Source organism: Euprymna scolopes, chromosome 46 (assembly GCF_053919585.1).
Source record: "Euprymna scolopes isolate OS-2025 chromosome 46, ASM5391958v1, whole genome shotgun sequence".
Taxonomy (NCBI): Eukaryota; Metazoa; Mollusca; class Cephalopoda; order Sepiida; family Sepiolidae; genus Euprymna; species Euprymna scolopes.
In genome coordinates this window covers 196,055,955-196,068,088 of record NC_136527.1, presented here as the reverse complement: position 1 = coordinate 196,068,088, position 12,134 = coordinate 196,055,955, and the positions used below count along the sequence as shown (strand labels likewise).

At 30.6% G+C, this 12,134-nt stretch overlaps 1 long non-coding RNA gene across 1 annotated transcript; it reads right to left on the bottom strand.

Annotated features, from left to right (window-relative positions):
• Positions 1 to 355: 355 nt before the first annotated feature.
• LOC145271451 (uncharacterized) lies at positions 356 to 3,991 on the bottom strand. The gene is made up of 2 exons (XR_013865882.1): positions 3,654 to 3,991; positions 356 to 708 (listed from the first exon to the last, which is right to left on the bottom strand). It is a non-coding gene; the product is annotated as an uncharacterized LOC145271451 (long non-coding RNA).
• Positions 3,992 to 12,134: the final 8,143 nt, after the last annotated feature.

Sequence of the window (12,134 nt, the reverse complement as noted above, 5' to 3'; positions counted from 1 at the left end):
TAACTAACGATGAATATCTAATATGGCCGACCAGACGAGTGATCAAAAAGTCAGATCGAACGTACCGGAAAACGAAATGAAATTGACAACTAGCATTTTTTTTTTCGTTATTTTTTATTTTCTTAGTGGATATTTTTTGGCCGTGTTTGTTTGTTTTTTTGTTTTATTAGGGGAGGGGAGGATTTTTTTAAGGAGTACCTTTTATTTTCTTGAATAAAAAACTTACTAGACGAGAACACGACTGTTTTTGCTTTGATAATTTTTTTTTATTCAAACGTAAAAATAAAATCAATTTCAACAAATCATGCTCAATCACTATAGAAAGACTTATTTTGGGATTGGGTGATTTCGTGATGTGACATATCATGCGTGTTTAGTCATGTTTAACTACAGTCCAATACATCTGGTCCAGAAATGAAATTTTTCCTTCCAATTCTTCAAGGCTTTCAAACTTAATATTCTTTTTATATGCCACATCGTCGGCAATGCTTTCAGCCAAAGCATGTTTTACGGCCTCATTTTCTAGCCGCATTCTTTTGGCATTGGCAGACTCTCTGTTAGATGCTGACGGTTGGGTTACACATACTTGTGGAATTGCATCTTTCCGCAAGGGTGGATTAATTTTGCAGTAAGAGTCACTCCAGTTTTGGGGTCGTAACATGAGGTTTCATGCATTATATCACATTGAAGGAAATGCAGTTCACATACCTAAAAAAATAATAAATAAGTGATAAGTTATACAGTAAATGAGTATAGCATTAAATTAGGTAAAATAATAAATTTAAAACACTGATGGGAATGTAAAAAATGTTTAGTCATAGAACTTAAAATTTCAAGATTAACAATTAATAACCTTATTTTAAAAAATTCTTAGACAGTTATATTATTTTTTGTACTCATGCACAGAAGGTACCGTTCTGAAATAACGTTATTATTTAGAAATATATTCTTAACATGAAGAAGTAGAATGTGTGTTGTAACTATTTTATACTTTCACCTAACAATGCAATAAACGAAGGTACCATAAAACGTGGACTTCAAAATACCATTTAAAGAATAGCATGGTGTCTTCTCTAAAAAAACCAGTTTAATATAGATGTAAAAATATTATATATATATATATATATATATATATATATAATAAAAAGAAATCTAAATTTAGGTTTAGTACAGCAATAAAGTTTGATTTGGTTACAATTGTATAGAACACTTGTTTAAAAGAATTTCATACGCTAAAAACGTATACAATCATTCCTAAATTTTAAAGAGTATGGTGAAAAATATATCAAAGGAATAATTCAATACGGTCGAGTTTTAACATATTTTCTTACTACATTCCATTGTTTTGGTTTATATATAATTTGGTTTATATTAGGCACCGCCAAAACTAGGGGGCAGGTAAGTACTTTTTGACGGACCGTCTTTTTAAAAATCTACCAAAAATCAGGTAATTATTCAATCAATACGAAATTTTCAGCGATTATTAAGATAAGAATGAACTTTATAACAGTGTACTTATTTTTCATAAACGATATTTATATATATATATATTTTGCTTACAACCCCCCCTTGTTTTGAGGGGTACCAAATATGCTTAAAATAATCATCTGACACTAAACAAAACATATTCCGTTGTTGTAAGGAACAGGATTATAGATTTAAAAAAACACACTTGTTTACATACCTTATTTTGACGTCTGAATATCAGAACTTTGATTGTGTTTAATTATTCCGCTTTTGAGTTTTGGAGTGTGAAATTCGGTGAATATGTTAAGTAAAATAATTAATTTAAGCTAAGCAAAATTTTTTTTTTTTTAGTATTTATACGAAAAAAGCCATTTTAAAATCTTTGATAAATAAATTAATAATTTTTTTTAGCGAGCCGAATAATGCATGACCATTATTAAACAGGGAATTCTTTGAAGAATCGATACAAAAAAATCGATAAATATTGTGCCCTTTGTGTTAAAATATCAGTTTTTCGATCCCATTTGATAACGTTTGCTGCCTTTAGACTACGGTGGACCATACGCGCTGAAATAATTTTGTTGGATCTCCGTGACTGCCAAAACCGGTGCAAGCATGACTCAGTACAATTTATGTTGGTCAACACTCACATAGAAACGAGACGTTTCTCTTTTCATTGCGAGACAAAATTATGGATGGTAAGTAAAAATTTATTATTTTTATTAATACACGTGTTTATTTTTATTTTACCGAAACTATAGCGGACATTTGTTCGTTCGTCTGCCATAAACGAAACTTTACAGTGAAAAATTAATTTTAAACTAGAAACAGAACTTTTTTATATACTGCGAAAAATACGCACCGTAAAAAAATGGTTAAACCTTCTTCATTGAATTATTAGGGTTGCTTATGTAGTTTAATTTTTATTCTGCTTTAACCCCCCCCATTTTGGGGAGCCTGACTCCCCCACACACACATACACATTAAAAACCAAACTCATAAAAATGGTCACCCATCTGTACTGGCCAGCTTCGGGGTTGCTTATGTAGTCAAAAAACCCTACAGTTCTTCCTCATTCGATGAAGGAGAAATCTTTCTAGACTGGGTCAATTTTAATTTTTATTCGGCTTTACCCCCCCCCCATTTTTGGGAGCCTAACCCCCACACATACACATTAAAAAACAAACTCATCAAAATGGTCACCCATCTGGTGCTGGCAAGCCTCAGCGTTAATAATACATTGAAATTTCCCTCACTGAAAAATAAGTTTTTTTTGTGCAAGTTTGGTCTTCCGTAGTTTGCTTTTTATCAACAACAAACATAAAGAGGAACGTAACACTATCGAATCTATGCGAAGTAATTGGTTCCCTATATGAATAAGTGGAATTATTTGAAATCCAGGTACTTATATTATAATATTTTTGCATATTTTCATAGAAAATCACCCTAAATCTTAGTTAGACTAAAAATAAACAACTTAATTCTTTCAAAAACCTTTTTTAAAAAATATTTATATACGCTTTTTGTGCAAGACAAAAAATGTCAATTGTTAACTTTTGGGGAAATTTTAACATTTAAAATTTAATTAAAAATAGTAGAAAAAGTTTTACATTATTCAGCTTTCTATATGATAAAATTCAGGATTTTATCTTTCTGGGAAAAAAAAGTTACTCAGAAATCATGGTTTTTAATAAATGTAATTTCGTTTTAAAAAAACAACAACAACTTGATTTTTCGGCCATTTTTTTGCGGTGCCTAGTTTATATATAATTATACTTATTAATTAAATTTGTTTATACAGAATTGTTTTTATTAATTTATGTAATTGATACAGAAAAATTTTAGAATTGTACAGTACGTAAATTATAGAATTCGATTAAGCAAATGTTAAAAAAACATATTATTAAAAATGCACTAATTCCACGTGCACCAAGTTTATTAATTTTTGTTTATATGTAATTTGTTCTATTAATTTTACTCATTAATAGAAAAAATCTATAGAATTGATTAATAGAAATAATTATATATAAAAACATTAATTATTAGAAATAATTATATATTAAAAACTTCTCAATTTTTTTTCCATAGAATTACTTTTTTTTTTAATTAAACAAATGAAAAAAAAAAAAAACGAAAGATAAATATTTTTGTTTTTTTCATTTATGAAAAAAGTAAACAACACTTACCCGCTTGATTTTGTAGGCTCGAAATGTTCTCGCTTGATAGCATTTGTCCATTCATCACGTAAATCCTTATCGTCAGGGAATTTAAATACACTCACTTTGGGTCCATCTGCGTAATTACCTTTGCATAGTGGTCCACAACAACAACTAGGCATTTTAAAAGAAAAGCAAACAAATTGGCACAAGTGTTTATTAGAGCGAGGAATAAAACAAAATGGCCGTTCGATACGGCCCAGTTCCCAAACATGACTTCAACGTGACTTCAACGTGAACTTCCCATGTGACGTCACATTTCATATTTGACCGGCCTTAATGTTAATATTATATCTCGGCGGCCTTGGTTCAGTCCAGGTAGGGTCTGTAGATTTAAATAAAAGAAGAGAAGTTTATTAACGTATTTACAGTGAGACAATGTGTAATATTTATCGTGTTCAATCCAGGGAGGGTCTCTCTTCTCGTATATCCGGTGCCCAATGTTTGCAATTAAAGGGACATAACTCCCAGAAGAGTTACCTTCCCCTGAAACAATATATAAGGTAAATAAAAAAGCGTTTGAAAAAATTACACGGCGAGCAGTAGATTGTAAATATTGATTTGTGTCCTTTCCTATTCTCTACCATATTCACACCCGGGAGCCGGTGGGTGCAATGCATCATTTTACAACATTAAACTACTTCTCTATCAAAGAAGGTATAATGCATGGGAGGAGGACACAACCCATGACAAATAAAGCCTCTCTTGAACTAGCTACAAGGATGATAACGCAAAACATGTATGAAATGAACAAACAAATTAAAACAGGTACTACACTTTCATCGTTGTTCGTTTAATGCTGATTTTATGTTAAACAGGCAGACTAATAAGCAGGTTTAAGTCTGGAATAATGAGTGAAGGTCATCGTAAGTTTAACCGAATCAAGTTTGATAACAATAAGTTGCAAATCACATTACGTAATTATGACGTCATAGTTTAATTTCTTGGACCAAATCTATTTTTGTCATTTGACTGACTTCACTGTTTGTACAATTCCTTCCTCTTATTGGATTTATTTATGTGAAATATTTAGTTTTACAATTTTTAATATGAACATTATTTGGATTATTATTCGGAATACTGTTCTCATTTTGGACGTTAACAGTAATTCGACTAATCCAAATAATAATGAAATGTTTTATCTAAAAAAATGAACCTGATTTTTAAAGCTTCATAATTTTTTTTTAATGAATACGAAATAAAAAGTTACAATAGAAATACCCTAAAAGGTTTAAGAATTGACAAATATAATTTAAACTTTATAGGAAAACAATTCGGACATTTTTACACGAGGAACAAAATAATGATTTCACCGTGTTATTACGATGACCTTAATTTCTTTGTTCTTAAACAGTTGATTTTTTCCTTTAAGTAATTTCATGTTTAAATCGTGTTTTTCAACTTTTAATTTTGATTCTTTTATATTTTTAATTTATTTTATTTCCTTATGAATTGGACACACAGAACAAAAGTTGTATCAATTTACTAAAGAAATCAGAACAAACAAATTTTCTGTTTTGAACACAAAAGATAAGACGACGGCACTGTTCTCGTATCTAATTTCCTGAATGAAAGGTAAGTTTCTTTTTTTTAATGTTTAAAAATATAATTTAACAACTTACAAATAATTTTAAATATTGAAATAAGTTTATTTTTTATTGCAATCCAATATGAATGGTAAGTTATTTTTACGACTTTAAAAATTCGCTTTGAATAACTTTTAAAAATAATCTGAAACAGAAAAGCAGTTTTTTTTTGCACCTCAGAAATATTGATTCTTAAAAAAAAATCTTTAACAATAAAAAAAGTTTATTTTTATTGCAATCTAATAAAAATATTGACTCCGCCGTACTTTATAACAAACTTGAATAAAAATATATGAATTGCTGATTAAAAAAAAAATTCCGGTAAATATGAAGAATTATTTCACCCTCGAAAATTCCTTTAAAATTACCAGTCTTATAAGTTTTCGGGATCGCTGAAAACGAAATTAACGTTTAAAATTACGGCAAACGAGTAGTTTCCAAGATATAAAAAATGTTAGTTTAAAAAAAAAGTAGGGTATCACTTTTCTGTAATAATTTAACGTAAAATGAGCACCCACTTTGTGGTCATGATTTTTTTTTTCGGGGGATGGCGGGAAGACTTTCTTTCCCCCCTCGGAAAATCCTTTAAAATTACCTCTAACTTTTAAAATTCCGGGAAACAAGTAGTTTCCAAGATATGAAGAAATGCAGTCACTTAATGGTCACCGTTTGTTTTGTTTTTTTAATGGAGTAGGAGACTGCCGGTTTGTTTTCGTTCTTTTTTATATACATTTGGCAGGAGGCGGTTGAAAGGCGAGGTGTGTTGTGGCTCTGCCGCCTCTCACCAAATGCAAACAGAATTTTTGTGAAATATTAAACAGTTCTTCTACTCGGTTAATGTCGGCATCTTACTTACGTCAAACCGCTTAATTAAACTGCATAGAGTAATTCTTCATATTGACCAATCTTCCTTTAAAATATAGTATTCAATCTGACAATTAAATGTTTTTGTCAAAAATGTGTTTATTTAAGTAAAACTTACGTGATTTCTAGTAAAATAATAATGTTTACCATAAACAAAATAATTTAATTCGAAGTTGCTTTAAACTGTTTTTTCGATATTTGTTTTTTTTTAAATTTTTAAATCGTGGCCACAAAGTGGGTGCTCATTTTACGTTAAATTAACATAGAAAAGTAATCCCCCAGATTTTAACACTACCATTTCTTCATATCTTGGAAACTACTCACTTGACGTAATTTTAAACGTTATTTTAGTTTTCAGCGACCCTGAAAACCTTTAAGAGTGGTAATTTTAAAGGAATTTTCGAGGGTTGAGTGATTCTTCATATTAAACAATCTCCCTTTAAAATATAGTATTCAATCTGACTATTAGATCTTTTTGTCAAAAATGTGTTTATTTAAGTAAAACTTAGGTGATTTCTAGTAAAATAATAATGTTTACCATAAACAAAATAATTTAATTCAAAGTTGGTTTAAACTGCTTTTTCGATATTTAATTGTGCACTAGTACAATTTTATTCAATATTTAAGGTTATAGAATAGGCAACACTTTCTTTAATAAAGTTTACATAAAAATGAGCACCCATTTATTGACAATCACCAATTAACTAAAATTTAATGTAAAAAAAATAATTGGTAAATGTTTACAATCGAAGCCACCATAGTTTTAATCCTAAAAAAAATGAAAATCTACTTTTTGTTTGCAATTGCGTCTGAAAAGCCATAAAAAATATCCCGAAAAATAGAATAAAAATAACACAAATTATAGATATTTAACACGTTCTTATATAAATTTAACATAAATTTAGCACCTACGTCCTGTCCAAATTTCAGTCAAAGAGACATGTAATCGTTCGCAGTTTCAAATTTTTATGGCAGGAAAAGGGAGAGGGAATTCCTTGTATCGATTTTTGTTTTGATTTTACGAAGGTAGGATTAAAACCCGCATGTTTTTAACTATTCTCTACTTTCACCTAACAATTTATTTGTCAGAAAAAGTGATGCACGACATTTATTTGCGACTGTCTGGAAGAGCTTAAGCAAAGAAAATGTTTGTTGGAATGTTGATTCTTTTTATGCTTGAGGTAGCCATTACGGCCGACTGATTTGATTGGATAATTTGGGTATAAAAAGTCTCATGATCAGACTGAAGGTGTGGATAATCAGTCCGAAGTTGTGATCAGTGGAGATGAAATCTTTTCTAACATTAGCAGACCAATGAGGTTATACTTTTTGTGTTACCTACGGCACAAGTCGCAACAATCCCTTGTGGCAAACCTAAGATAACTGATGCTCTATAGTGGAAAAATACCACATAATTCTAATAAAAAAGACACTGGAATCTTGTCAACATTCAGATGACATTTTAAGTTCCATCATGTTCCTTCCTGTTCTTCAGAACTCAACTGCCGCCATCTTGACTGCCGGCCTTATATTCCCTCATTCCAGTGTCTAACCTTATTGATATGCAAATCACATCAAACCACATTCCCCTCTGATCCTTATATTCACCTCATAAACCTACAACCATGCTACTTTCACTTGCTATCCCACTCAAATATTTTTGTCAGTCTTGCTTCCTAGCCAATAAAATATCCCTGCTAGTCCTGCTTCCTAGCCCACTCCGATATCTCTGCTAGTTTTACTTCCTAGCCCACTCGCATATCGCTGCAAGTCCCGCTCCTTAGCCCACTCAGATATTCCTGCTAATCTCGTTTCCTAGCCTCCTCAGATATCTCTGCTAGTCTTGCTTTGTAATTCACTCAGATATCCCTGCTAGTATTGCTCCCTAGCCCTCTCAGATATTCATGCTCATCTCATTTCATGCCAAATAAGATATGCCTGCTGGTCTCACTTCCTAGCCCACTCAGATATCCCTGCTCGTCCCGCTTCCTAGCCCACTCAGATATTCCCGCTAGTAACGCTTCCTAATTCACTCAGATATCACTTCTTATCTTGCTTCCTAGCCCATACAGATATCCCTGCTTTTTCTGATTCCTAGTCCACTCAAATCCCTGCTAGTCGTGCTTCCTAGCCCATGATACTCAGCTAGACACAGCTAATCCTCACATAAACGTGACTCCTCCTCCTTCTTAATACGAGAAAACTGAATCACATCTCCAAAATTCTTCATTTTAAAACAAATTTTTAATTTCTTCATTTAAGAGCGACAACGTTTTTCAGCAGATGCAACAAAATTTCTTTTTAAATTTCTTATTTAAAAACGACGAGTTTTTCCATACAAGTCAACTGAATTGCATAGCAAGTTCTTTTAACAGCAACGACTTTTTTGTTCGAATACAACCAAATTTAAAATGTGACCGAATTTCAGCATCACACACTCTAATTGCCATTGTAAGTTCTATAGAATGTTTAATTTTCAAATTTTGACTTGCATGTGCAAATAACAAATTCTCTATAGTCCGACAAATAATCACAAGTTCGAGCTTTGAATGCATTTTTCACTTCTCAATAGCATCATTTTTTTTTCCAAAGTCAAACTTTTGAATACGTATATAAACTCCACAGCATAACAAATTTTCACTTTGACTTTTAAATGTGCATTTAACATTCAACTGAATAATTTTTAAATACGTTTGTTGTATGATGACAACAAAAAAATCCAATGAATTTTCATTTTGACTTTTAAATGTGCATTTAACATTCAACCAAATATTTTTAAATACGTTTGTTATATGATGACAACAAAAAAATCCAACAAATTTTACTTTGACTTTTAAATGTGCATTTAATATTCAACCGAATAATTTTTAAAATACGTTTGTTGTATGATGACAATAAAAAATTCAATGAATTTTTACTTTGACTTTTAAATGTGCATTTAACATTCAACCAAATAATTTTTTTAAATACGTTAGTTGTATAATGACAATAAAAAATCCAACAAATTTTCACTTTGACTTTTAAATGTGCATTTAACATTCGACCTAATAATTGTTTAAATACGTTTGTTGTATGATGACAATAAAAAATTAAACAAATTTTCACTCTGACTTTTAAATGTGCATTTAACATTCAACCAAATATTTTTTTTAAATACGATTGTTGTATGATGACAATAAAAAATCCAACAATTTTCACTTTGACTTTTAAATGTTCATTTAACATTCAACCAAATAATTTTTAAATACGTTTTTTGTATGATGACAATAAACAATCCAACGATTTTTCACTTTGAATTTTAAATGTACATTTTAAATTGTTTATTAATTTGTTCGATGAAAGTACAGAAAAGTTAACATGCAGACTAATTCCCAACAACGTAACAAACGCATCCTTTGTTTATTAACTTTTAAGTGAAAGTACAGAATAGTTAACAACATGTAGACTCTAATCTCCCAAAACATAAAAAAAAACATATTTTTTTGTTTATTACTTTGTTAGGTGAAAGTACAGAATAGTTATCAACATGTTGACTCTAATCTCCCAACAATGTAACAAACGTTTTGTTTATAAAAAAAATATTATAAAAAGCTGCAACCGATATGCTGTTCTTATACCACTATCAGCCGGTCACTGAGGTGTATGACCGATAGACGTGTTATATTAAACGTCTTAAAGTTGTATCGGGGAGACGTAAAGATGGACCAGTCATTAGGGTGCTTGTATCAAGAAAATCATACCTGATATATTGAATGTGCTGTGTGGCTCCTTCTTCTCCCAGGAAACGTCTTGACCTCTTCACCCTTGGTGACGTTCGGACTGGAATTTTCTTTTTTCATTTACCGGGCCGCTTCGTTGTTTCAATGAAGGCATTTATGAAGGCATTCATGGCAGACACAAGAAAAACGACACGCGACACAATTGTAATATATATAAAGCATAACTATTTTATTTTTAAAAATATTTTTTACAAAAACTTTTACAATTTAAAACTGGACAATAGGCTTTTCAAAGCTTACCAACCTAATTAGTATTGAGGGAGGGGGTTCTCCCCCCATTTATGGAGAGACAGAATATGCGTCTTAACTTCATGGTGGTCATGCAGGAAAGAGACAGAAAGATAGCAAGGGAATTATGGAAAGGGATTTCTTTGTGTCTATATACATATCAATATCTCTCTCTCTATATATATATATATCAATATATATATCAATATATATATGTATATCAACATATATATATGTATATCAATATATATATATATGTATATCAATATCTCTCTCTCTCTCTCTCTCTATATATATATATATATATATATATATATATATATATATATATATAAATGTTTCTTATGTTTTCACTATGATGAATATCATATAAAATTCTAGGTGTAACTCTTTATAAAGTATATGTTAAAAAACACCTGTATCGACTCTTTCTGTGTCAAATTATAAAACATGCGATTATTTTCTTCTGTGTATCATATTAAGGTTTGAGTAAACAAGATTTGATAAAAAAAACAATATATAAACGATGATACTAAAATATTGAAATTCATTTATTTCTGTTATTTACAGATGTTCCTGTTTGATGATTGTTATAGAAAATTATTGATATGAACGACAACACATATATGTATGCGAATATGTATATATATCATTATATATTATTACATTTTCATTGATCAGTATGTTTTACTATAGAAAATTATTGATATAAAAGACAACACATATATGTATGCGAATACTACTATTCAAAATAATTATTGGAAATAGTGTAGAAAATCACACACACCTTGAAGATAACATTCACATATGCGGTATATGTGCTTAATGTTCAAACGAATGAAAAGGTATAAACAAGATAATCACAAATCACAGAAAAGTATGAGGCTTTAGGAAAGACAATATTTTTCTAAATAATGCTAAAGTGAAATTCTGTAATATTCATAACAGAATACATAATATTGAACCTGGATAAAGTTTAGTAAAACATGCAAGTACACAGTGAGAAAAGGCCACATTCTTGTGAAGTGTGTGGATATTCTTGTTCTATAAAATCAGATTTAGTGAGACATATGAGAACTCACACTGGCAAAAAGCCACATTCTTGTGAAGTGTGTGGATATTCTTGTTCTATAAAATCACATTTAGTGACACATATGAGAACTCACACTGGAGAAAAACCACATTCTTGTGAAGTGTGTGGATATTCTTGTTCTCAAAAATCACATTTAGTGAGACATATGAGAACTCACACTGGGGAAAAGCCACATTCTTGTGAAGTGTGTGGATATTCTTGTTCTATAAAATCAAATTTAGTGAGACATATGAGAACTCACACTGGGGAAAAGCCACATTCTTGTGAAGTGTGTGGATATTCTTGTTCTATAAAATCACATTTAGTGACACATATGAGAACTCACACTGGAGAAAAACCACATTTTTGTGAAGTGTGTGGATATTCTTGTTCTCAAAAATCACATTTAGTGACACATATGAGAACTCACACTGGGGAAAAGCCACATTCTTGTGAAGTGTGTGAATATTCTTGTTCTAGAAAATCAAATTTAGTGACACATATGAGAACTCACACTGGGGAAAAGCCACATTCTTGTGAAGTGTGTGGATATTCTTGTTCTATAAAATCAGATTTAGTGAGACATATGAGAACTCACACTGGCAAAAAGCCACATTCTTGTGAAGTGTGTGGATATTCTTGTTCTATAAAATCACATTTAGTGACACATATGAGAACTCACACTGGAGAAAAACCAAATTCTTGTGAAGTGTGTGGATATTCTTGTTCTAAAAAATCACATTTAGTGACACATATGAGAACTCACACTGGGGAAAAGCCACATTCTTGTGAAGTGTGTGGATATTCTTGTTCTAGAAAATCAAATTTAGTGACACATATGAGAACTCACACTGGGGAAAAGCCACATTCTTGTAAAGTGTGTGGATATTCTTGTTCTATAAAATCAGATTTAGTGAGACAT